Source organism: Ovis aries, chromosome 16 (assembly GCF_016772045.2).
Source record: "Ovis aries strain OAR_USU_Benz2616 breed Rambouillet chromosome 16, ARS-UI_Ramb_v3.0, whole genome shotgun sequence".
NCBI classification, from domain to species: Eukaryota; Metazoa; Chordata; class Mammalia; order Artiodactyla; family Bovidae; genus Ovis; species Ovis aries.
In genome coordinates this window covers 61,956,833-61,983,259 of record NC_056069.1, presented here as the reverse complement: position 1 = coordinate 61,983,259, position 26,427 = coordinate 61,956,833, and the positions used below count along the sequence as shown (strand labels likewise).

General features: G+C 43.3%; 1 protein-coding gene across 3 annotated transcripts in view; it reads right to left on the bottom strand.

The window, feature by feature from the left end:
- CTNND2 (catenin delta 2) overlaps positions 1-26,427 on the bottom strand; it is a 1,117,159-nt gene that overhangs the window by 444,420 nt on the left and 646,312 nt on the right. The window lies entirely within an intron of this gene.

Sequence of the window (26,427 nt, the reverse complement as noted above, 5' to 3'; positions counted from 1 at the left end):
TGTGTTTCACAAAGGCTGCTTTACATTTAAATCAACAGAAAACAGAGCGATTCCAAAGGACTGGGGCAAGGTTGGGGCTTCCATGAATTCAATCTTGATAACGATCACTGAATGTTTTGAGGCAAGAGAAGGGAATAAAGTTGGCAAGTTCTTACCTTCCCTTTTGCTAGTAATTAAATAAATTCTGGTTTAGACAGCGTTCCAATGAGTGATAGATTCAAAATAACTGTTTTGCATAATTAGGTTCATTGCATCTGATTTATCAAATGCCAACATCACAGTGAATATTATCTCATGCTGGTATTTTCCAGGAATATATTTAAGCATGATAACGCCTTGAGTTCCTGCTGTCAGTTCTTCCTGCTTCTGAAGGCTTTGATAATATTCCAAGGACTTACAAGTGTAAAAAAACTAGGAAGCAGTCATTATATCCAAATGTCGTATAGTTAAAATAAAAGTTATCCATCGTAGATTTAGAGGTTTAACTTTATTGCCATTCCTTGATTCTAAGCAGTTAAAAATATCCAATGATGAACAGTAAAAGGACCTGCTAATCTTTTAAGTTGTGACGTGAGCTGAGGGTACATACAAAAATCCTCTTCTTATAAACGGGCATTAGGAAATGTTTACTCTCTTATTAAGATAAGGGATATTTTGGTGGACATCAGAATTTCTATGTGCTGATACAATGAAAAATGCAATAGTAAAATTATTAAATATTTGAATAGTATACTATACTTTCTTTTATTATTAGCATGTTCTTGATAGAACTGAAAGTTCACGGTGTTTCCCTGTGGAGACATTTGTGCAAAATACCTTTGCACACTTAAGCATTGTGCACAGTGCTGAAGTGAGGCATTTTAAACTGAGCATTGTTTACACTCCTTTTATCCACTGCAATCAGGTTTTAGTGGCTCACGGGTGGGCGGGCACAGTTACGGGCACGAGAGTAAGACTCTGAGCTCCCAACACAAGAGGCCTGGGTTAGATCCCTGGTCAGGGAGCCAGATTCCACATGCCCCAACTAATGATCTCCCACACTAAAACTAAGACCCAGAGCAGCCAAATAAGTAAATGAATATCTTTAAAAGAGTAAAACAAATAAAATCAAGCCTATTTTATTTGGAGGCAATTTCAAGAAAAAAAAATTATCATACCGCCTGTTCTGGGACTGTGCTCCAAAATCTCACGCTGTTGTTGTTTCAGCCTCTAAGCCGTGTTCAGTTCTTTGGGACCCCGGGCACTGGCTCCTTTGTCCATGGGACTCCCCAGGCAAGAATTCTGGAGTGGGTTGCTATTTCCTTCTCCAGGGGATCCTCCTGACACAGAGATTGAACCTGCGTCTCTTGCATCTCCTGCCCTGGCAGGTGGCTTATCTGCCACTGAGCCACCAGGGAAGCCCAGAACATTACATGAGATGGTGTATATATTTGCTGATTCAAAGACAACACACTTTTCTTTAGTAGTACTTTTCTTTTATCATTATGACCTACTTGACAGTGAGTCCTCATCGTAACACTGGACTCAAAACACTAGTAGTAAACATTTGCATCTTTGCCAGAAACTGGAGCAACGTTGCCATCACAAGAAAAATGTTAGAGAAACTCTGACTTTGTTAAAATGTCACAGATGTCAAGGCCAATTGTGGTGGTGGAGAACAGGTCTGAGAGCCTTGCCTTGAACAAGCTGAGGGCTCAGAACTGCAGTGTGGCAAAGGGCAGTGGAAACACAGATGGGCCAAAGAGAAAAGAGAAAGCAGATCCCATAGCCCAGACCAGCTGCATCAACTCGTCCCCGGCCATTGCAGACGTAGGTCATACAACTGTAATACCTGAGTGTCCAGAAGGCACTTAATGACTAATTTCTGCCACAAAAAGTACAGCATCCAATGTCAGTCATCTGTCATAGGCTTTTACTAGTCCTACTTCTCCTCTTCACAAGATAAAGCTTGGGCCTAGAGAGCCCCGGCCCTGGCAATTTTCATATACAATATGTTTCTGAAATTAGTGGGTTTGAAGACTCACACCTGAAGCATCAGTGATCTGTATGCAGGCTAACAGAGGTTGTGATCCAGGAGGGCTGAAGGGTATTGTCATAGCTCTGGGCAGCCCAGGCCCTCCTGCAGGTCCAGGAGCCCTGGAAGACTGGGAAGAACCTCACCCTGATGCAGGACCAGGCTTGAGACAGTTGCTGCACAAGAGCCACCATCTACTGATGCTGAAGCTGAAGCTCCAATACTTTGGCCACCTGACCCAAAGAGCCAACCCGTTAGAAAAGACTCTGACACTGGGAAAGATTGAGGGTAGGAGAAGGAGGTGACAGAAGGTGAGATGGTTCAGTGACATCAGCGACTCAATGGACATGAGTTTGGGCAAACTCCAGGAGATAGGGAAGGACAGGGTGCAATCCATGGGGTAGCAAAGAGTCTGATTTGATTCAGCAACTTAACAAAAAAATGGGTTCCAGGGGCTCAAAGGGATGGGCAGAATGGACCCCGGAGAGTGGAGGGAAACTAGACTCAGGCTATCCCCTGCTGCTCTGTAGGCACCGTCACTCCAGCACCACCATTAACATGAGCAGTTCCTACACAGAAATGTAAGCAGATAGGTTAGAGGGTCCCTGGAGAAAGACAGGCAGGAATGACTTTCTTGACATAAAAGAACCCATTTTCGCCTAAGCCATTTTGTGATCTAAGCCTGGCTGCAATGCTTGCCTTTGTACAGGGCTCAGTAACTAACGACCTTAAGGGAGGGAAGGGAGAAACAATGGAGGGGCATTCAAGAAGCAACATGCAGCCTTGGGGCAGGGTTCTGGCTCCTCAGCAGATACATACAACAATATACCTGTGAGTTCCGCAGAAACCTGACCCCATCCAAGGAGAGGGTGGAATGGTGCTGCTGACCCTCCTCACTTCAATCGACTAAAGCTTGGACTCTGTTGACCTAATGCCATAATTCTGTGCTGATTTTCCTCTGCTCGAGTCCCCTCATGAATACGCATCTACCTTTAGCTTAAAACTTTCCTGTTCAGATAGACAGAGGTTCGGGAAAGATCCCTGTGTTCGTACTTGCTGCAAGAAATAAATCCTTCCTTCTCCCAGCTTCTGGCTTGGTCGTGTCTATTGGCCCAACATGCACCAAGAGGGGAACCCAGTTTTGGGGGAACAGAAACTTGAAAGTATGGCTCCCCTTCCAATTCTATACACAAAAGGAGGCCTTAGGAGCACAGGCGTATAATAAGTCTAATAATTTGAACCAAGCTCTAATAGCATCAAAGGTAGTAATTTTATCTCTCTTTACTGTGTCAGTTTTTCCCAAACAAACTGAAATAAGAAGACATGGTCTGGACTCCAGAACTGTGTTTAACCATCTGACCAAATCAAGGAAAGTCACTGAACCTCTCTGAGCTCTGATTTCCTGCAGCATAAAAATACATATAAGAATGCTTACATTTGTACAACATGGCATTGTGGGAGGATCAAGGGGAGAGAAATCAGTGTGAAGGGCTTCAATCTCAGAGTCAAGGAATTATTATGTTATCTTGTTAAAATACATCTTTTGATTGAAAAAAACAACCAAAATCTATAACTTAAACTATCAAAATATCCAAAAACAACTTAAGAGGTTTAAAATTTTTGTAATATTATTAACGAAAGAAACTTTGATACTTTTGTGAAGTATTACCGCAAAATGTAAATCTTACGGCTTTATTTTTCTTAAAAAATTAGTGTTGCTTTTGAATGGATAACAGCAAAGAATAAAGGAGCAAAGGAAGTTCAAAATGGAAAGAAAGACTGACATGACCAAGGGAAGGTGGAATCGTTTTTAGAAAAGGGATATGACATAAATGAAACCTGCAGAGAGAAGATAACAAGCATCTGCTGATCCAGGAGGAAGCCAGCGACCGACTCGCAGGGAGTTCTTGACATGCAAAATAATCACGAAGCTGAAAGGGTAAAGTGTCGTCAGTACATTGTCTGTCTCATGCCTCCAACCCCACATTTTCCCTGGGCCAGAGAATTCAATAGGCTCTGTTCCATTTGACCAGCAACAGAAAACACTTATTTTTAGACTGATTTGCAAATGAATTTCTATTTGCTAGATTTTATACAGAGTGTGTACATGTGCCAGCTAATCCATGTTGATGGATATATTCACTGATTCAACACCTATTTGCCGAATGAGCAACTTCTAGAAGTTTTGGACACCATCGTGCTTAAGAGGAGAAAGTTCCTTGCCTTGAAAAATAAGTCAGTCATCACATTTAGAGATGAAGGTACTGAAGCAAAATAAAGTAAGTTGAGGAGAGTGGTCAGTGTCAGAGGGTATACTGTTTTGATAAGGTAGTCATGAACGTTCTTTTTGAGGGTCTCGCATTTCAGCAGATAATTTCATAAGGGAGGCATACTGGAGGACGCACGTGTGTTTCTCAGACAGAGGGGACCAGCAGGGAAAGCAAAGGCTCTCTGTAGGAGTCACTTCAGAGTATTTACAGCAGTGATTTTATCATTCATTTAATCCACATTGTCTTTACAAAGAAATGTCAGTTAGTATGTGAACTCTTTACATGTTCATACCCACAAATGATCATAAAAACTGAACAGATATTTTTTGACTCAAAATTTCACAGTCACAGTAGCCATATTTTAAGCAAAAGAATTTGAAATATTCAACAGGAGATCACACATAAGCTCATGAGAACTGCACAATAAAGATTCAGCTCAAATACATACATATAGATATGCACTTGAATTGTCATTCCTTAGAATATGATTAATTCTCAAACCTTTATTTATTCCTTGCAGATTTATCTGCAAGACTCTTTGAAGTGCTGATTCCTGAGCACAACATCCCCTAAATTCTAACTCGGTCCATCTGAGCAGAGAGTTGTTGCTATTTAGTCGCTAAGCCGTGTCCAATTCTTTTGTGACCCCATGGACCGTAGCCCACCACGTTCCTCTGCTCATGGGATTTCCCAGGCGAGAATACTAGGTGGACATTTCCTTCTCTAGGGGATCTTCCCAATTCAGGAGTCAATCCCGTGTCTCCCACATTGGCAGGTAGACTCTGTACAACTAAGCCATCTGGTAAGTCCAAGCAGGGAGTAGCAATGTGCATTTAACAGGCACCACCATGCCTCCCTGGTGGCTCAGCTGGTAAAGAATCCCCTTGCAGTGCAGGAGACCTGGGTTCGATCCCTGGGTTGGGAAAATCCCCTGGAGAAGGGAAAGGCTACCCACTCCAGTATTCTGGCCTGGAGAATTCCATAGACTGTACAGTCCATGGGATTGCAAAGAGTTAGACACGACTGAGTGACTTTCACTTTTCGCTTTTCACCATGCCTCACCTTTCTCCTGCAGAAATCACCCTGACAGCCTCCCTGTCCCAGACAAAGCAGAGAGAGGAGGCATACCCCAAAGACAGAAATCTGTATCTAATATGCTACTACCCTCCATTTACCCTTCTTGCTTTCTTCAAATAGTATCATTTACTACCACTAATGCCAATTACTTTACTGACTAGAATGAAACAAATCCATTCTCTTTTCACGGGGGTCCATTCACATTCTCTTAATTTCTAGACTATACAATTTCTGGTTCTCTAATTCAACATGAATTCACTTGCTTTCTCAAAGAAACAAATGGTTGCATGTTTTCATGTGGAAGTATCAATACTAGGTTCTGAAGGACATGCTGCCATTGACTTGTTTCCTTCAAATTTGGAAGCCAGTTTCACACGCTCATCTGCAAAGAAATGGAAGGAGAAAAAGAAGGACCTAAATGACATATCTATCAGTACAGCAAGCTGACTGGAGGAGTGTGTGGCCAGATGGCCGAGTTGAGCACTTTCACTTCTGAGAGAGAGAAAGAGCTGTCTGCAGAAGAAGACAGCTTATCATGTTACGTAGAAGACTCGAAAGTAAAATCTAAGAATTCAGTTGTTTTTTTTTTTGTAAACCGTGCAATCAGTTCATGCATCGCTATTTATAAGTAAAACCACATCTTCAAAGGGCAATGTAGGATTTTTATAGAGATGTGTAGGGCCTGGAAGAAAAGGAGGTTTCCTCTCGCAAATCCCCACTATACCTCTTTCCTTGCTGGGGGCTCTGACTTTCAAGTATGTTCCTACAGATACGCCGGCATCACTAAGTGACGTGGCCAAGTAGCACAGCCGGTGCAGACAGGACGTGTTCTCACTGTGAGAGTTTCTGACTAGTTCAAAGTGGACTAGTTCTAGTGGACTTTGAATGTCTCAAAAAGTCTGGTTTGATATTTGTTATCATTAAACTCCCGGGAGAAAAAAATGCCCTCAGCAAATAAGCACTATCAGAAACACATAAGTTTACCTAATTTTGGTGAATGTTATACTTCGGGCACGTGATGCAAAGAGCCGACTCATTTTTCAATAAAAGATCCTAATGCTGGGAACGACTGAGGGCAGGTAGAGAAGAAGGTGAGACAGGATAATGTGGTTGGATGGTATCACTGACTCAATGGACATGAGTTTGAGCTAACTCTGGGAGTTGGTAAAGGACAGGGAAGCCTGGCGTGCTGCAGTCCATGGGATCGAAAAGAGTCAGTGTCTGAACAACAGTAAAGCTGGAAATTGGCACAGGAGTAGGAAGTAGAGCTTTAATTTTGATTTGTGTCAAAAGCAAAAAACAAGAATAAAACAATTAAGTATTATATGGAATATTTCTCACATCTAAGTATATTTGCATAATATGCAACTTAATTCCAGTATTTAAAAGATCCCAAATAATTCCTGTACAGCCTGAGTCAAGTCCATATGCTAAATTTCATTTTCAAATGATCATCATTTATTGAATTTGTTTGATGCCTTCTATTGCTACAAATGTTAAAATACATGGACACATTTCCTACATATAGGCCATGAACCATATTTATTGGAAGGGAAATTATTAATTCATTTGTATTCAATGATGAAACTGCATTGAAGATTAACTATTTTAGTGTAATGGGCCACCTGATGACATAAAATGGTTCTATGATAAGTCTGTTCTGGAAAGCAAAGAATGCACCCCCCCCCCCCGCCCATTTCATCTCTTTCATAAAACCCTGAATTTTCCTATATTTTGCTGATATAATATAGCCTTGCTGCTATCATGAAGATTACTCACACAGTCTCTGAAAACAAATATAACATAGAAGCATTTGCTCCTGTAATTTTCTGGACAAAGTTTCCAATACAACTTATTGTAATTACAACACTTGACCTCAGCTTTTACTAAATGAATAGAGTCATCTACTGGGACTCAAACACTTTCCAGTAAGAATAATTGAGGCCAACATCCCTGGTCAGTGTATCCCTGTGATTTTATTCCTTTGTCTTGTCTTTGCTCCCTAACCATAAGCATTTCTTCCCAAAGCTGTTAGAAAAATGGGCTTCTTCTGAGCAATTCCTTTTGCACAGGCAGGCACGTGCCCAGTAATGAGACAGTGGTGATGAAGTGTGAGTAATGTGGAATCCGATACCTCTGCAACCTGAGGATGGACCATTGCCATTTTTATTTTCAGTCCAGGGTCGTAGCTCCACGTCCACACTGAAGGATGGTATTCTGTGTCACAGCTCACAAACAAATCCAAGTAAAGAGCCTGAGGAAACATACCTGTCTAAGATGGCATTGTGGTACTAGTGAAACACACAAGATACACAGCGTTCACACAAGATACACAGCGTTGATCTGGCATCCATCTCTTTGTTTTTTTTTTCTCAGGGAAGGTAGGCAGTAGCTCTGAGTGGACCAGCAGTAGTATTTCAGTATTTCTCAAAAAGTCCCCTGATTAATATTTAGGTTCTGACTCAACAGGTTTGGGGAAGAGCCTGAGGTCCTTCATTTTTAACAAGTTCTTGGGCAATTTTGGTGTTGCTGATCCACAGACCTCCCTGTGAGAAGCCAGGATGTACTGATTTAGCTATGCTTGTATATCTCGGTTGCTAGACGTTTTCAACCCTGGTGTACTTCTAGAGCCCTGGACACACTTTGATACCCACACAGACACTCTTCTTTACCAACGAGATGGATAAAACTCAATGAGTGTCATTTTATTTCTCCACAGCTACTTCTCAAAACCCTATCAGTGCAGTGTTCCTACAGTATATCTGGAGTCTGGCTTCAGACCCAGTCACCAGGGATAATTATGAATCTTTCCAAGAAAAGAATCCAGGACAAGGTGCTCCTGACCCATCGTTTTTGTTATATCAAGATGCAAAGACAGACTCTGGCTGCAAGGGAGGGGAAGTCGTCATTCTGCTTTACAAAGACTGACTGTTGTGGGGGGACGAAAACTCAGTTTTCACTTTTGTGCATGTGGTTTTTGCTCAAAGGGCACAGATGACATTCTCAATGGATGGACAAGGAGAAGGGTTCCATCAGACGAAAGCAGGCTCAGGTATGCAATTTTCTTCATAAATCACTTTAAACATTTTGAAAAATATCTGTACTAAGATGTTTTGCATCTTAGCATCTTAAACAGAAGACTTTTCCTCAGATTGTATCAGGTATATCATAGACAGAGGCACAAATTCCTTTTCAAAATTACAAGCGCGCATGTTTAGCCATGCCCAGCTCTTTACGACCCCATGGATGGTAGTCCACCAGGATCCTCTGTCCATGGAATTTTTCAGGCAAGAATACTGGAGCAGTCTGCCATTTCTTAATCCTTTTAAAAAATTAGATATTTGTGAAAACACAAACTTCAAATATTCTGCTTGTATCATTTTTATACTGCTTTCTATTTTTATACTGCTTTCCTCCAATATCCACCAAATGGCCTTACTGATAATTCCAGAAGAAGTAGGCACCATTAACTCTCAATATAATTTGGGGTGGGGGGAACAGGCAAATGAACTGTTTGATAGATTAGTCATATTCTATATTTACATTATATAATTTCTGTATATTTCTTCATTAAGGTTTTATTACTTTAATCAACATAATACTTGGCATATGAAAAAAGAGTTTGAGAGGAGAGGAATTATTCTGTGTAATAAAGAGTTCCAAGGAATGAAGTTCTTCCTTGATTCTTTTCTGGTTAAAAGCTTTTAATCTGTGTTTGTGTATGACTGTGTTTTAGAATCCAATTAGCCACTGAACTACATATGAGTAATTACTATTTGAATACTGGTTATATTAAAACATTAATTCCCTAATAAATGCATGATTGATGACACCTATGTATAGTTATAATTCTCCCACCCACCCAAATCTTTCGTCTGTTACTTTAGAAATGGTTATTAAATCACCAATTGCTATGGTACAACAGTGATGTTACAGGTACCCTCCTAATACAGAAATTGGTACTCACTCTTCCAGTGCAAAACAAATGCTACATACGCTAGAAGACTGTCAAGGTGAAGGGCCTGTCTGGGGCAACGTCAAGCACAACCAGCTGCTGACTCAGCCACGCAGGGGACTGCAGCATGATCTGCTTCTAACCAGCTGAGCTTACGACCTGAGTGAATGTGAGTGTGTGTGTATATGTGTGTGTGCACACTTAACTCCTAGGGAGGGGCTGACTTCTTTAAGATGCTGCCAGGCCATTCAAGGAGAGTGAAGGATGAAGCCAGAAACATCAGGAAATACAGGCATCATTCCAGGTTAGGACAGACTCCCCCTCTTCGACAGCACAGCACCTGTGGGCCCAGGCACCACCCAGAAAGCCAAACAGGAAAAATCAAGGCTGACAAGTCTGTGTGAAGACTGTTGTTGTTGTCCAGTCACTCAGTCATGTCCGACTGTTTGTGACCCCTGGACTGCAGCACACCAGGCCTCCTTATCCCTCACCATCTCCTGGAGCTTGCCCAAGCTCATGTCCATCTGTGTGAAGATAATTATAAGCAAACAGAAATTTGAAGAGTTGCTCAAGTCCACTGAGTGAAGACCATTAATGATTTTCTTTGGGTTCCTTTTCCTACCAAGTCTGGGGGTTCCTAGGCAGGTCATTGGTATACACAGATACCACAGAACAGGCACTGTCTGTTGTTATGATCACTTGCATCTTTGGAGTCAGACACAGAGAGCAATGAGCTCTCCAGGGGAGTCTGTGACATTTCAGAGATGGCTCTCTGGGTCTCTGATAATATTTTAACTGATGCCTAAAAGCATAGGAAGCCACTTTCCAAAGATTTGAGAAACTCAGTGGTGAGAGAAAAATGTGTACCTTATCCACTTTTAACTTCCTTGGTGGCTCAGATGGTAAAGAGCCTGCCTGCAATTCAGGAGACCTGGGTTCAGTCGCTGGGTCGGGAAGATCTCCTGGAGAAGGAAATGGCAACCCACTCTAGTAGTCTTGCCTGGAGAATCCCATGGACAGAAGAGCCTGGCAGGTTACAGTCCAACAGGCATCAAAGAGTCGGACACGACTGAGTGACTAACACTTTCGCTTTATACATTTTTAATACTCATTGAGCCAAGTTTTTCTGTTAGCTGTTGGTAACTTTTTCATGCTTCACTCACCTTGAAGAGAGCCTGGCATCTCTTTGTGTTCATACTTCACTTTGTTATATGGATGATTTTCAATTATTGACGGGGTATAACACTTTCACCAATTAGTGAGCTCTATAATAGTCGAAGATACTTGTTGAATGTCAACTAGATGAAGTGTAGTGAGGAGTTTTGAAATATGCAGAGGGCTCAGCTGCCCTCAGGGAAACTGTTAACCCATTTAAATAAATGCTCTGTCTCTTCTGGTTAAAGGAAAATTCAGTATACATTCTTTTTTTGTATCAAAGTCAGTGCGTTCATAATAGATCTGCTTGATATCAGCCTTTAGAGATTTTAGGTATTTCACTTTAGTTCAGTTCAGTTGCTCAGTCATGTCCGACTCTTTGCGACCCCATGAACCACAGCACGCCAGGCCTCCCTATCCATCACCAACTCCCAGACTCCACCCAAACTCATGTCCATTGAGTCAGTGATGCCATCCAGCCATCTCATCCTCTGTTGTCCCCTTCTTCTCCTGCTCTCAATCTTTGCCAGCATCAGGGTCTTTTCCAATGAGTCAACTCTTTGCATCAGGTGGGCAAAGTATTGGAGTTTCAGCTTCAGCATCAGACCTTCCAATGAACACCCAGGACCGATCTCCTTTAGGATGGACTGATTGGATCTCCTTGCAGTCCAAGGGACTCTCAAGAGTCTTCTCCAATACCACAGTTCAAAAGCATCAATTCTTTGGTGCTCAGCTTTCTTTATAGTCCAACTCTCCCATCCATACATGACTATTGGAAAAACCATAACCTTGACTAGACAGACCTTGGTCAGCAAAGTAATGTTTCTGCTTTTGAATATGCTATCTAGGTTGGTCATAACTTTCCTTCCAAGGAGTAAGCGTCTTTTAATTTAATGGCTGCAATCACCATCTGCAGTGATTTGGGAGCCCCCCCCAAAATAGTCTCTCACTGTTTCCCCATCTATTTGCCGTGAAGTGATGGGACTGGATGCCATGAGCTTCGTTTTCTGAATGTTGAGCTTTAAGCCAACCTTTTCACACTCCTCTTTCACTTTCTTCATGAGGCTTTTTAGTTCCTCTTCACTTTCTGCCCTAAGGGTGGTGTCATCTGCATATCTGAGATTATTGATATTTCTCCCAGCAATCTTGATTCCAGCTTGTGCTTCTTCCAGTCCAGCATTTCTCATGATGTACTCTGCATAGAAGTTAAATAAGCAGGGTGACAATATACAGCCTTGATGTATTCTTTTTCCTATGTGGAACCAGTCTGTTGTTCCATGTCCAGCTCTAACTGTTGCTTCCTGACCTGCATACAGGTTTCTCAAGAGGCAGATCAGGTGGTCTGGTATTCACATCTCTTTCAGAATTTTCCACAGTTTGCTTATTGTGATCCACACAGTCAAAGGCTTTGGCATAGTCAATAAAGCAGAAATAGATGCTTTTCTGGAACTCTCTTGTTTTTTCCATGATCCAGCAGATGTTGGCAATTTGATCTCTGGTTCCTCTGCCTTTTCTAAAACCAGCTTGAACATCTGGAAGTTCACGGTTCACGTATTGCTGAAGCCTGGCTTGGAGAATTTTGAGTGTTACTTTACTAGCATGTGAGATGAGTGCAATTGTGCGGTAGTTTGAGCATTCTTTGGCATTGCCTTTCTTTGGGATTGGAATGAAAACTGACCTTTTCCAGTCCTGTGGCCAATGCTGAGTTTTCCAAATTTGCTGACATATTGAGTGCAGCACTTTCACAGCATCATCTTTTAGGATTTGAAATAGCTCAACTGGAATTCCATCACCTCCACTAGCTTTGCTCAAAGTGATGCTTCCTAAGGCCCACTTGACTTCACATTCCAGGATGTCTGGCTCTAGGTGACTGATCACACCATGGTGATTATCCTGGTCGTGAAGATCTTTTTTGTACAGTTCTTCTGTGTATTCTTGCCACCTCTTCTTAATCTCTTCTGCTTCTGTTAGGTCCATACCATTTCTGTCCTTTACTGAGCCCATCTTTGCATGAAATGTTCCCTTGATATCTCTAATTTTCTTAAAGTGATCTCTAGTCTTTCCCATTCTGTTGTTTTCCTCTATTTCTTTGCATTGATATCTGAGGAAGGCTTTCTTATCTATCTTTGCTATTCTTTGGAACGCTGCATTCAAATGGATATAGCTTTCCTTTTCTCCTTTGCTTTTCTCCTCTTTTCACAGCTATTTGTAAGGCCTCCTCAGATGGCTAATTTTGCTCTTTTGCATTTCTTTTTCCTGGGGATGGTCTTGATCCCTGTCTCCTGTACAGTGTCACAAACCTTTGTCCATAGTTTATCGGGCACTCTATCAGATCTAGTCCTATAAATCTATTTGTCACTTCCACTGTATAATCATAAGAGATTTGGTTTAGGTCATGCCTGGTTTAGTGGTTTTCCCCACTTTCTTCACTTTAGTTATCCCACAGAAAATCAAAGTTCATCCATATATAAAGTACATATATACAGACACATATAAACGTATGTATATACACTTAACGTTATCCCTGGTGGCTTAGACAGCAAAGAATTTGCCTGCCATGCAGGAGACCTGGTTTGATTCCTGGGTTGAGAAAATCACCTGGAGAAGGGAATGGCAACCCCAGTCCAAAATGCTTGCCTGGAGAATTCCATGGACAGAGGAGCCTGGCAGACTACAGTCCATGGATCGCAAAGAGTCAGACACGACGGAGCAACTAACACTTTCACTTTTCACATATACACAGATGTGTGCATAGTGTTTTTCGTCAAATACTTTTTTAAAGATTTTTTTTTTTAACGTGGACCATTTTTAAAGTTTTTACTGAATTTGTTACGTATGGCTTCTGTCTCATGTTTTGTTGTTTTGGCTGCTAGGTATGTGAGATCTTATCTCCCCCATGAGGGATCAAACCCACACCCCCTGCATTGGAACATGAAGTTTTAACCACTGGGCCACCAGGGAAGTTCTTGTCATATATTTAAAATATAATAATCGGCAGAAATTATATATATTATACATAACATCAGATAGGCAGATGATACCACCCTTATGGCAGAAAGTGAAGAGGAACTAAAAAGACTCTTGATGAAAGTGAAAGAGGAGAGTGAAAAAGTTGGCTTAAAGCTCAACATTCAGAAAATGAAGATCACGGCATCCAGTTCCATCACTTCATGGCAAATAGATGGGAAAACAGTGGAAACAGTGGCAGACTTTATTTTTGGGGGCTCCAAAATCACTGCAGATGGTGACTGCAGCCATGAAATTAAAAGACGCTTACTCCTTGGAAGAAAAGTTATGACCAACCTAGATAACATATTCAAAAGCAGAAACATTATTTAGCCGACTAAGGTCCGTCTAGTCAAGGATATCGTTTTTCCTGTGGTCACGTATGGATGTGAGAGTTGGACTGTGAAGAAAGCTGAGTGCCAAAGAATTGATGCTTTTGAACTGTGGTGTTGGAGAAGACTCTTGAGAGTCCCTTGGACTGCAAGGAGATTCAACCAGTCCATTCTAAAGGAGATCAGCCCTGGGTGTTCTTTGGAAGGAATGATGCTAAAGCTGAAACTCCAGTACTTTGGCCACCTCATGCGAAGAGCTGACTCATTGGAAAAGACTCTGATGCTGGGAGGGATTGTGGGCAGGAGGAGAAGGGGACGACCGAGGAAGAGACAGCTGGATGGCATCACTGACTCGATGGCTGTGAGTTTGAGTGAACTCCAGGAGTTGGTTATGGACAGGGAGGCCCAGCATGCTGCAATTCATGGGGTCGCAAAAAGTCAGATACGACTGAGTAACTGAACTGAACTGATACATAACATATATATTCTGTGTATTATGGACTAAAATATACAACCAAGTTTTTAAAATTACAAAATGAAACTAACATGACCTTGTAAATAGCTATACTTTACTAAAATAAAATTTTAAAAAATTATAAAAATGCCCATTGGTTAAATATCATGGCAGAAAGGATTTGACACAGGTTGGGTAGCAAATAAACTCCATTCTGAAAGCTTTTGAGTTATTAATCATTGGAGGCTATTTTCACAGCTACTAAAAGACTTGGGTCTCTCCATAATCCCTCTTGCCTAGATTAAAAGAAAAAAAAATGTTTAAAAGAAGCTTCCTATTTGCTAAGGCAGAGATACTGGTTAACTAAGATCACTGAACGGATGCTGACGCTTAAAGTGACTGGCTACCACAGATACCTGTTTGCTCAAATTAATCCATACCTATGACCTAAAATGCATAAACACCACAGAGAACCACAAACACTTTATCATCAGTGTTCCCTCGACTTTTAGTTCAGAGGCTTGGGGCATGAAAATCGGGAGAAACTCACACCAGGAGTCAGACGCAAGCCAGGCTTTGCCATTGCTGGGTTCTGAGGACCCACTAGGAAGCCATTCTGTTACTTCTTTCTCTGATTCATCATTATATATGAGCATTTGCCAGCCGACCGTCTCTACTAGCTGTCCATGTGATCGGCAGGACTGAAGAAATAAGTAACTGCCAAGTCCAGGACCTGGGGAACATATGGCTGCACACTGCCTGGCCTGTTCTTCAAAGAGGGCAGAGGGAAATATCCTGAGAGCTGGCTCATTTCTAGGGTTGGAGAACTTGTCCCCTGCTTTTTAAAAATTATTTTTATTGGAGTATAGTTGATTTACAATGTTGTGTCAGTTCCAAGGGTACAGCAAAGTGAATCAGTTATACATACATGTATATCCACCCTTTTTTTAGATTCTTTCCCCATATAGATCATCACAGAGTATTAAGAAGAGCTCCCTGTGTCTGCAGTAAGGTCCTTCTTTTACTTATTTTTGGTGGGACTTCCCTGATGGCTCAGTTGGTAAAGAATCCACCTGCAATGCAGGAGAGTCTGGTTCAATAGTTGGGTCAGGAAGATCCCCTGGAGATCTCCCCTGGAGTGAACAGTGGAACAGCTATCCACTCCAGTATTCTTGCCTGGGAAACCCCATGGACCAAAGAGTCTGATGGGCTATACTCCATGTGGTCTCAAGATTTAGACACGACTTAGTGACTAAACCCCATTTATTTTTGGTCACACTGCACAATATCAGGTCCTTGCTTTAATCCATTCCTCTTCAATCTCCTCACACCCTCACCTTGCCTCCAGTCTCCATCATCTCAAACAGTCACTCCCTTGCCCCTGGGGTCCCAACTCCAAGTGAAAAGAAGCTTACAAGATGTTTCATACACTTTTAACCAACATCTAACCCATCCCTCCCTAGCTATACCCTCTTCTCCCGTTTGAACCTGTTCAGCTGCTCTTTATTAAATCCAGCCTCAAATTCTGCCTCTTCAGGGACTCTTTCCCCATCTCTCCTACGTGGACATGCCTCTCCCTCCAGGGATGTCCTGAGACCCTGGTCCTCTCTCATAGCTCTTGATACCACAAGTTACTTCTGAAATGATGTCACTCTACCCCTTCCTGTCAAGGGAGAACCATGGAGTCATGAGCTCCATCTTATTTAAATGTGAATGCCCAATAGACTCGGCTGATATCATGATTCTGCAGAGTAGCAACAGTTACCGTTTACTGAGCCTCCCTTTTTCTCACCACACAAGGTTTATTCATCTACGTGTGTCTGTGCATGCTTCGTCATGTCTGACTCTTTCTGACCCCACGCATGAACTGTAGCCCACCAGGCTCCTCTGTCCATGGGGATTCTCCAGGCAAGAATACTAGAGGGGGCTGCCATTTTCTCTCCCAGGGCATCTTCTTGACCCAGGGGTCGAACCAGCCTCTCTTGGGTCTTCTGCATTGAGCAGGTGTATTCTTTTACCAACTGTGCCACCTGGGAAGACCTTATTCATCCGTGTGTGTGCTGTGCTCAGTCATTCAGTTGCGTCCGACTCTTTGTGACCCCATGGACTGCAGCCTGCCAGTCTCCTCTGCCCATGGGATTCTCCAGACAAGAATCCAAGAGTAGGCTGACATGCTCTCCTCCAGGGGAATCTTCCCAACCCAGGGATCGAACCCAGCTCTCCCACACTGCAGGCAGATTTTTCACCAACTGAGCCACCAGGGAAGCCCCCTTATTTCTTATTCATTCATACGGTATTACTAACAAAGAAAATCAGTGTGGTCAGGATACACAGCAGAGGCAGCTTGAGTGGAAACCATGGAAATATAAATTTCTTGATCCCCAAAAGATTTAATCAGTGAACCCAGAGAGGGAGCAGAGTTCTCATCACTACTGGACACTTTTAATATGCAGACATGCAAATAAGCAATGGACAGGCCTGATTCTCAATCTCATATGACCTTTGCTATATGGCAGAAAGTGAAGAGGAGCTAAAAAGCCCCTTGATGAAAGTAAAAGAGGAGAGCGAAAAACTTGGCCTAAGGCTCAACATTCAGAAAACAAAGATCATGGCATCCGGTCCCATCACTTCGTGGGAAATAGATGGGGAAACAGTGGAAACAGTGGCAGACTTTATTTTGGGGGGCTCCAGAATCACTGCAGATGGTGACTGCAGCCATGAAATTAAAAGACGCTTACTCCTTGGAAGAAAAGCTATGACCGACCTAGACAGCATATTCAAAAGCAGAGACACTACTTTGCTGACTAAGGTCCATCTAGTCAAGGCTATGGTTTTTCCTGTGGTCATGTACGGATGTGAGAGTTGGACTGTGAAGAAAGCTGAGCGCCGAAGAATTGATGCTTTTGAACTGTGGTGTTGGAGAAGACTTTTGAAAGTCCCTTGGACTGCAAGGAGATCCAACCAGTCCATTCTGAAGGAGATCAGGCCTGGGATATCTTTGGAAGGAATGATGCTAAAGCTGAAACTCCAGTACTCTGGCCACCTCATGCGAAGAGTTGACTCACTGGAAAAGACTCTGATGCTGGGAGGGATTGGGGGCCGGAAGAGAAGGGGATGACTGAGGATGAGATGGCTGGATGGCATCACGGACTCAATGGACATGAGTCTGAGTGAACTCCGGGAGATGGTGATGAACAGGGAGGCCTGGCGTGCTGCGATTCATGGGGTCGCAAAGAGTCAGACACAACTGAGCGACTGAACTGAACTGAACTGAACTGATGACAGTATAATGGCTGCAGCTCTGTTATCCTCACTGTAGGAAATGCAAGCAATCTCAGAGAAGCCCCATTCCGTTCCCCAAACAAGCCTGGCATGATTTCACCTCAGGACCTTTGCACTGGCTGTGCCCTCTGTCTGGTACATCCAGGTGTTTGCTTAATGGACATCTTGTGGTGGAGAGCTTGGCCACTCTGTCCTAGGACATCTCTGCTTCTCTCAGTCCTCCTTTCCCTGGCACTTCTCACCATCTAATATCCTATCAGCATCAGACCATCACCCGTAACAGAACAGGTGTTTTGGCCTCTGATGTTCACAGGTGTGTGTTCACACCTGAGAGAGCACCCAGCACAAGATAAGTGGTCAGTAAAGACTTCCTGGGCTCAACCCAGCTATCCAGGGTCATGAAGCTGGTAAGTAATGGAATCAAGATATGCACACACATCTGTCTAGCTCCTCAATCCACGCTGGTGACCACTGTCTCCTCTATTTGTGAAACTCAATAGGACTGCAAGTAAATTCTTTACGCATACTCATCTTTCTACTTGTTCTGTTCTTAAATATTGAAATTACGCAGTGTCCTCCGGAATTCCCCCAATATTCCATTCGTGATTGTCTACGTTCATGTGTTCAGTCCCGCCTTTCCTGCCATCCAGCTGTCTCCCCACTCTGACTCCTTCAGGGGCAGCTCTTCACAGCCCTTCAGGTCAGCACACACTGCTTCTTTGGGTACCATGCTTTCCTCTTGTTTTATGCCCTTATTTAGCTAAGAATACATATTCAATTGTGGTCACATTTAGGAAAGGGTGCCTAGGAGACAAATTTCATGAGCACTTGCAAGTGTGAAAATATCTCATACTCTTTTTTAGAGATGATGGATAATTGAGTTATCCATGGGTTTTCAGTTCAGCTGCTCAGTCATGTCCGACTCTTTGAAACCCCATGGACTGCAGCACACCAGGCTTCTCTGTCCATCATCTATTCCCAGAGCTTGCTCAAACTCATGTCCATCAAGTTGGTGATGACATCTAACCATCTTTATCCTCTGCCATCCCCTTCTCCACCTGCCTTCAATCTTTCCTGGCATCAGGGTCTTTCCCAATGAGTCCATTCTTTGCATCAGGTGGCCAAAGTATTGGTGTTTCAGCTTCAGCATCAGTCCTTCCAATGAATGTTCAGAACTGATTTCCTTTAGGATGGACTGGTTGGATTTCCTTGCAGTCCAAGGGACTCTCAAGAGTATTCTCTGATACTACAGTCCAAAAGCATCAATTTTTCAGTGCCCAGCTTTCTTTACAGTCCAATTCTCATATCCATACATGACTACTGGAAAAACCACAGCTTCGATTAGACAGACCCTTGTCGGCAAAGTAATTTCTTTGCTTTTTAATATGTTGTCTAAATTGATCATAGTTTTTCTTCCAAAGAGCAAAGTGTCTTTTAATTTTATGGCTGCAGTCACCATCTGCAGTGATTTTGAAGCCCCCCAAAATAAAGTTTCTCACTGTTTGCATTGCTTCCCCATCTATTTGCCATGAAGGGGTGGGACCAGATGCCAGGATCTTAGTTTTTTCAATGCTGAATTTTAAGCCAACTTTTTCACTCTCCTCTTTCACTTTCATCAAGAGGCTCTTTAGGTTGAAATTTTTTTAGGACATCACCTGAATGCTCTTTTCCCTCCAGCATCACTACTGCAAGTCAGGTGCCATCTGTTTTATTCCTCTCCAGAGGTTTCAGAGGCTTCTTATGCTGGTGCTATGAAGTTTCATGATGCAGAAGATGAAATATTTTCTATTCCAAGCAAAGGGTACTTCCTACGCGGACACAGGTCCCCCCGCTCTTAGGAATTGCTCTGCATTACTCCACTGATAATTTGCTTTTCTGCATTTTTCTCTCTGAGGCTGCAGTAATATGTCAGATCTCCTGGGTTTGCTCCTTTATGGCCCTTGCTGTAGTTTTCTCTATCTCTTGCTCTTTATGTGCTGCCTTCCCAGTGATTTCCTTGACTATTTCCCACTTGTTCTATCAAATTTTTTAATGTGGGTAGTTATATTTTTACAGCCCCCAACAGATTTTCCTGTTCTTTGATCCTTTCACATATCAACTCAATTCTTTCTTAATAAATACAAGATCTTCTTAAATCCTGCTCAGTCCTAAACCTAAAGTTTTAGCTTATCTCTTTTCATCCCACGCTCCCTTTTCTATAAATCATCTCTGTTTCTTCCAAGAGACAGTTCACTTTTCTGGTTTTCTTTTTCATACCACTAATTCACCCAAATTCCTTAGTAATCCTTGGTAATTCCTCTTATTTGAGAAAGAGAAACCCAGGGCTGGCTTCCTCTGCTATGGCATGAACAGAAAGGCTTTTCACTGTGTGTGTTTATATTAGAACTGATGAGAAGAGTGGAGCCTATGGGCTGGTCATCCTTCTGCAGAATGAGGCAGTGGAGGGCAGCTCTGGGTGTCAGCTCACCACCCCAAAAGCCTGTATGAAGTGAACTTTCTCTAGGCCACCAACTGCCATAACTGAAGTCTCTTCTCCGGCACTTTGTTCAGTTTCTTCAAGAGACCACATCCAGTCTTCTGCCTGGAGTAAGCACTGGCCACAGGGTAGTCATCTTGGTAGGAGGGAGGGGATGAGATGGGAGGAGGGAATCATGGTCTCAAGCGCTGACTTTAAATCCCTCCATCTCAAGCCTCACTTCTCTCCAGCACCCCAGCTCTTAAGGTTGAGCTTGTTCAAGTATTCATACAGGACAGCTGGTCCACCTCCTAGAATTGCAGATTCCCGGGAGAAACGTCCACATTTTCATTGCTTATCACTCCTATCTATTTTGCTTTCTAGAACATTTTCAATGACTTGCTTGTTGGTGACATCCACCTTCCAGTCTCTCTGTTCTGTCTCTTCTGTGATTTCATTCCCCATTGTATTTAATTCTGTACTCTATATTTCAGAGGGTCTGAGGCTTGGAGAGGCTAGTGAGTGGAGAGAGTTATGTCACCTTAACTGTTCTCCAAGGCTCACTGTCATTCTAAAAACGTACATGTTCCCAATTAAATTACCGCATGATCAATATCATGTAAGTATCAAACACTGGACAGGCCAGCCTAGAAGGCTACATAAAGATGCTGCTCTCAAAAGAACAAAAAGACCTGTTTACCCCATTTTAACTAGCAAGGTCACCTGGCGGTAGAGAGAGAAGGGAAGATCCTTGTTTCTGTGAATTGACAAAAAGGAACCCATCAGGAAAGCCTCTGTGGCCCCTAGCATCCCAAACATTTACTTCCTGATCCAGCTACTCACTGTACAGAAAATGGGTGATGAAAGGACACACTCCCTGTTGCTTATCTGACCTGGATGGACATCAACTGGACAGAAATCAGACACTATGTTGCAATCAGATGCTGCACAGAGTGGTTTTCAAAGGAATGTCTTGGGGTCTGGGTCTCCAGGAAGAGGGAGGCAGTTAGAGAACAGGAAATGGCACCCCACTCCAGTACTCTCACCTGGAAAATCCCATGGATGGAGGAGCCTGGTAAGCTGCAGTCCATGGGGTCACTAAGAGTCGGACAGGACTGAGCGACTTCACTTTTGCTTTTCACTTTCATGCATGGGAGAAGGAAATGGCAGCCCGTTCCGATGTTCTTGCCTGGAGAATCCCAGGGATGGGGAAGCCTGGTGGGCTGCCTTCTATGAGGTCGCACAGAGTCGACACAACTGATGCGACTTAGCAGCAGCAGCAGCAAGTAGAACGGAGGTTTGCTGAAGAGATTTTAGTACCCGCCCTCCTTGGAGAGAGCGGGCTCAGGGGACCACACAGAAAAGGGTTCCCTGCTATAAACTGGGATCCCAGAATTGTAGAACGTAAATGGCTGGCTGACTGGCTGAATAATCACTTTGTTGGTGGATGCTGGAGAGAGTCCATGAGTAGGAATCAGTCCATTCTTCCCACAAAGTGTTCTGGGGTGCAGGATTGCTGAGTGCACTGTGCAGGAGACAGATGTATTTTACATTCTGAGCCAGGAAAAGACGCCTGGGCGGGGCCTGGGCTCTGAGAGCGGGAGGTTCTGATGAGGGGCTGGGACTGAGGGGTGTGGCTAGCAAGGAAAGCACTGGAGCTTCTGCAGTTGAGGAGAGGTCCCCAGTGAGGCTGAGTGCCAAAGAACCCCAGGAAGTTTCGGCTGACAGCCAGCCGTAAACCACTTTGGAAAGAAGATTACTATTGATTGATATCACAGAAAGATCACATTCTAACTAGTAAATCTAAACTAGGATTTTTTTTTTAACCTAAGGGGGAGTTGGAAGGTTCACAAGAATTGTTCAAGTATAGGAAGTGCAATTTAAAAGGGCAGAGCAGCCAGATATCACACTGCATTCTGACCATGTCCCAAGCACCATGTGATAAACACACTTGCTTATTACCTGAGGAGACCTCAGGTTTCCTCTGAGAAAACTGACAGCAGAGACTGCAAAGCTTTTAAATAGGATTAGGCTTTTTTTCTTTCTTATAACAGGTGCACCTGAAGGTATTAACAAATCAGGGAATGAATCAGATCTCCAAGAATGTGGAATGTGAGGTTTATAGTGTGTGATCCCCTCTAAATAGTGAGTTTGATGTTTCTTTGGCAGGGGTACAAGATGGACAAGCCTGGACAAATTCCTCTCCCTATTAGGTCAGTTTTGATGACAATCATTGGCTAAGAATCTTCATTTAATCCATTTCATTTTTACCTAAAAATAAGCTTCTGATGTTTGACTTAACTTTAATATGTATTTACAACTCAGATTTCTATTTTTAACAGGATTAATTTTGCTCTAAACCAGAAAATGAAAGGATTATGTTATCTGCTGTGCAGAATTGAACAAAAATTGGTACTGTAGTCATAGTCAACAGGATGTTGACATATTTTTGAGATATTTCTGCTTCTTCAAAATCACTAGTCATTTAAATAAGTTGAAGATGCGTATGGTATTTCTATGTCCTTGGTGCCTTTCTTCAATAACATACAATACCTCTAACCTCCAATACTTGGGCCACCCGATGTGAAGAGCTAACTCATTGTAAAAGACCCTAATCCTGGGAAGGATTGAGGGAAGGAGGAGAAGGGAGGCAGGGTAGAGGATAATATGGTTGGATGGCATCACTGACTCAATGGCCCTGAGTTTGTGCAAACTCTGGGAGACAGTGAAGGACAGGGAAGCCTGATGTGCTGCAGTCCACAGGGTTGCAAAGAGTCAGACAAGACTTAGCAAATGAACAACACCAACCATATATCATGTGCACTGAAGACTACAGAGACGCTGGATTCAAAGTGATAGTGATGGAGGTTCAAATTGCTTCCCTGTCACTTCCAGCTAAGGTGACTCTGGGTAAGGGATTTATCATTGATGATATGCCTCAGTTTTCAAACCTGTACAGTGGAGGTAAAAATCACACTGACCTCATAAAGTTGTGGGAAACAACAAGAGACATGATCTTCTCTTGGCACCTAAGAAATGACACTGACCTACACATCTGGCTTATCTCTTTCTTTTGCTTGGGTTCCTGCTCTATTCCTAGACTTCTGCACTTGTGGGAGGCATCTGGGCTCAGCCCGTGGTCCTCTTCTCTCTAAACTTACTTCCTATGTAGAAACTCCTTTAAGATTCTCAGTCTCAAATACCAACTACTTATGACTCCTTGATTTTTTATCTCCAGCCTGGGCCTTCCCCTGAACTCCAGCTTGTGTATTCACCTGTCTACTTCACACGTGCCTTCTGATAGACAGTGTCCCACCTCCAAGCCACTGCCTCCAAACCCAACCAGAGGCTTCTGCATCCTGTCCCATCTCAGTCAGTGGTTGAGTCCATTCTTCTGGTTGTTGAGTCGGAGGCATCTTGAGTCCTCTCTCTTACGATCATCACCTAGTCCAGGAGACAATCTGTTCAGCTGGGCTCCATCTATACACCCAGGACTACATGACTCCTCACAGCCTCCAATGCTTCCATGCTGGCCCCCAAGCCATCATCATCTCTTGCTCACCTTACTGCAGGGACCTCCCAACGTGTCCTCCTGGTTTTGCCCTTGATCCTCCCCAGTGTATTCCGTTATAGACTAAGTGACACTGTGTCATTCCTCTGCTCAAATCCTCAACAGCTCCCATGGATGGGGTATAGTCAGCATCCCAAACCTTGAGGCCCCCCCCCGATCTGAGCTTCCAACCCCACCTTGCTGGTCACTTCATTAGCGTCTATGTCATTTCTTTGCCCTCTTTCTCTCTGACACACTCTTACTAGTATCCTTGCTGTTCTGCAAACATATCAGACACACGTCCATTTTCCAGCTTTTGAACTCGCTGTTCCTTCTGCTCAGAATGCCCTTCTGCTGGGTATTAATATAGCAAGTATCCTCACTGCCTTCATAATTGACTCAAAAGTCACCTTCTTATTAGAGCTTTCCCTGGTCACTCTGCTAAAAATGCCTGTGATTTTCTATCTTCTCCAGCTGAAATGAGGCCAGGGATTTTGGTTCATATTGATCAATTCTGTTTCCCTAGGGTCCAAATCAGTGCCAGTACATAAGAGGTGCTTAACAAATAATTAAAGGGATTAATGTATTCAACAGTGAAAATCACTATCTATCCCAGTGTTCACACTTCCTAGTCATCAGTGACAAATCTCCAAAGTCACAACCCTGAAAATGCAAAAGCTCTTTTTCAAGCTTGACTTTTAACTGCACTTTCAATTAGCAAACCAGGTGGCTCCAAACTTTACGATGCCTGGAACAGTATCAAGCGCACACATTCAGGTACAGAATCCAAAAGCTCCAACGTTCCCGAGTTCTCATAGTTGTCAGAATCGGTCTCCACACCTTTCACGGGCCATACTTTGCTAAATTCTAAATAAGGCCAACGATCTCATGATCTCATGCAACCCAAGTATTTATGCAGAGTTATAGAATAATTTGAAACTCAAAAACCACCAGCAGCAATTTGCTTGAAAAAAGTCTTCAATGAATATTTAAAAGTATGCATTTGAAACAAAGTAACTCAAACATTAAAAGTGCTTCTAGTAGCTCAAGAATCAAGAACCGTCAGTGGCATGTTAATTCTTTCCCCACCAGGGAGCAAAAAATGAAATCTGGTCAGACAATGCAAGGAAGCGATGGAAATGAAGAGGGAAGTGAAGGCACATGGGCTTGTGATGAGCACCTGAAGGTCCTTATTTCTGGACAGACTCCTTACACTCTCTCTCTCTCTCTTTCACACACAGACTCATCATCTCCTCAGAAACATTTACTCCAGATATCAGAGTATAAATATCTCCTTAATACTTGCATACATACAAAGTCACAACAGTCATGTCTGATTCTTTTGACCCTATGGACTGTGGCCTACCAGTTTCCTCTGTCCATGGGATTCTCCAGGCAAGAATAATGGAGTGGGTTACCATGCCCTGCTACAGGGGATCTTCCCTACCCGGGGACTGAACCCATGTCTCATGTCTCCTGCATTGGCAGGTGGGTTCTTAACTATTAGCTCCACCTGGGAAGAAGCCCATCCACTTTCAAAGCCTTTCCCATGGTTTCCCTGGTGGCTCAGTTGGTAAAGAATCCACCAGCAATGCGGGAGACTTGGGTTGGATTCCTGAGTTGGGAAGATCCCCTGGAGGAGGGCATGCAACCCACTCCAGTACTCCTGCCTGGAGAATCCCATGGACAGAGGACCCTGGGTGGGTGGGGTGGGGGTCTGTGCAGTTGCAAAGAGTCAGACACGACTGAACGACTAAGCACAGCCCAGCACTACCTTCAGTGACACTAGGAGAGGTCAGGCTCTCATCCTGCCCCATCACACCCTCCCAAACTGCCACCCCCCGACCCCACCACCTTTCCACTAGACACACACTCCCTATTTTCCGTAACGTAATTGAGTGGAACCCACCCAAGTTTAGCACCCAAGTTTGATCACTGGGACGAAGAGACGGAAGTTAAGGCTCCTGGTTTCTTCCCTGGGTCTCTGCAGGGAACAGATGGGATTTTGACAAGTCACTGGGACCATCTAGGAGTCAGCTGCCTCTTCTCTCTGGTGGCTGGGAAGAGGGTCCAAGGGCATGAGTCTCTCACAAGCTCCCCAGGTCCCCACTCCCTGCACGATCTAGAAACTTACTTTGCAAACTTCTAAAATGAAGTTTCCCAACTTGCCTAAACTACATTTCCATACAGGTCTCTCCTAGGCCCCTCTTCCAACCAGACTGCCACTCTTGAGTCCCTACCTACATAACAGGCATTTGAACACTGGCCGTAGGTTGACATCATGAGTGCTACTTCCAAATTCTATTAACGTGAGAGAAGCAGTGAGTGAGAGAGAAAGCATACCTAGCATAATTTGGGGGCAGCAGAATTCCTGCCTGCATCCTGTTAGGCCAGACCAGTCCACACCGGCAATTACTGTGTGAATTTAGAAAGCCCTTGGACACCTGCCTCCTCTATGCAACAAGTTCCTCTTCTTTATCCTATTTATCTTCACAGGCATCCATTTATGTCAAGAAGGGGAACATATGAGAGCAGCATCTGTTACTAGAGTGACACAATTACCAACTACTTTCATAAGAGGTTAAAAAAAAATCAACAATAAATCTGGGGTTGTTGTCAGGTGTTTTAGGAGACAAAACATTAGTCTTTCAATCACAGTGTCTTGTTTAAGCTGAACATATGGTGTTAACCAGCAGCGAATCCCCAGCTCAGCCTGGTCTTTGATGGGTGTAAGGACCACAGAAATGTCACCTCCTCCAAACTGGCAAGGAAAAGCAGGTTTCATCCCCAAAACCCGTTGAGCCCAATCTCCCCACCCCATCCCTCCTAATAAACAGGCAACACACTCGAGAGACTTCATCACAGGTTACTTTTTCC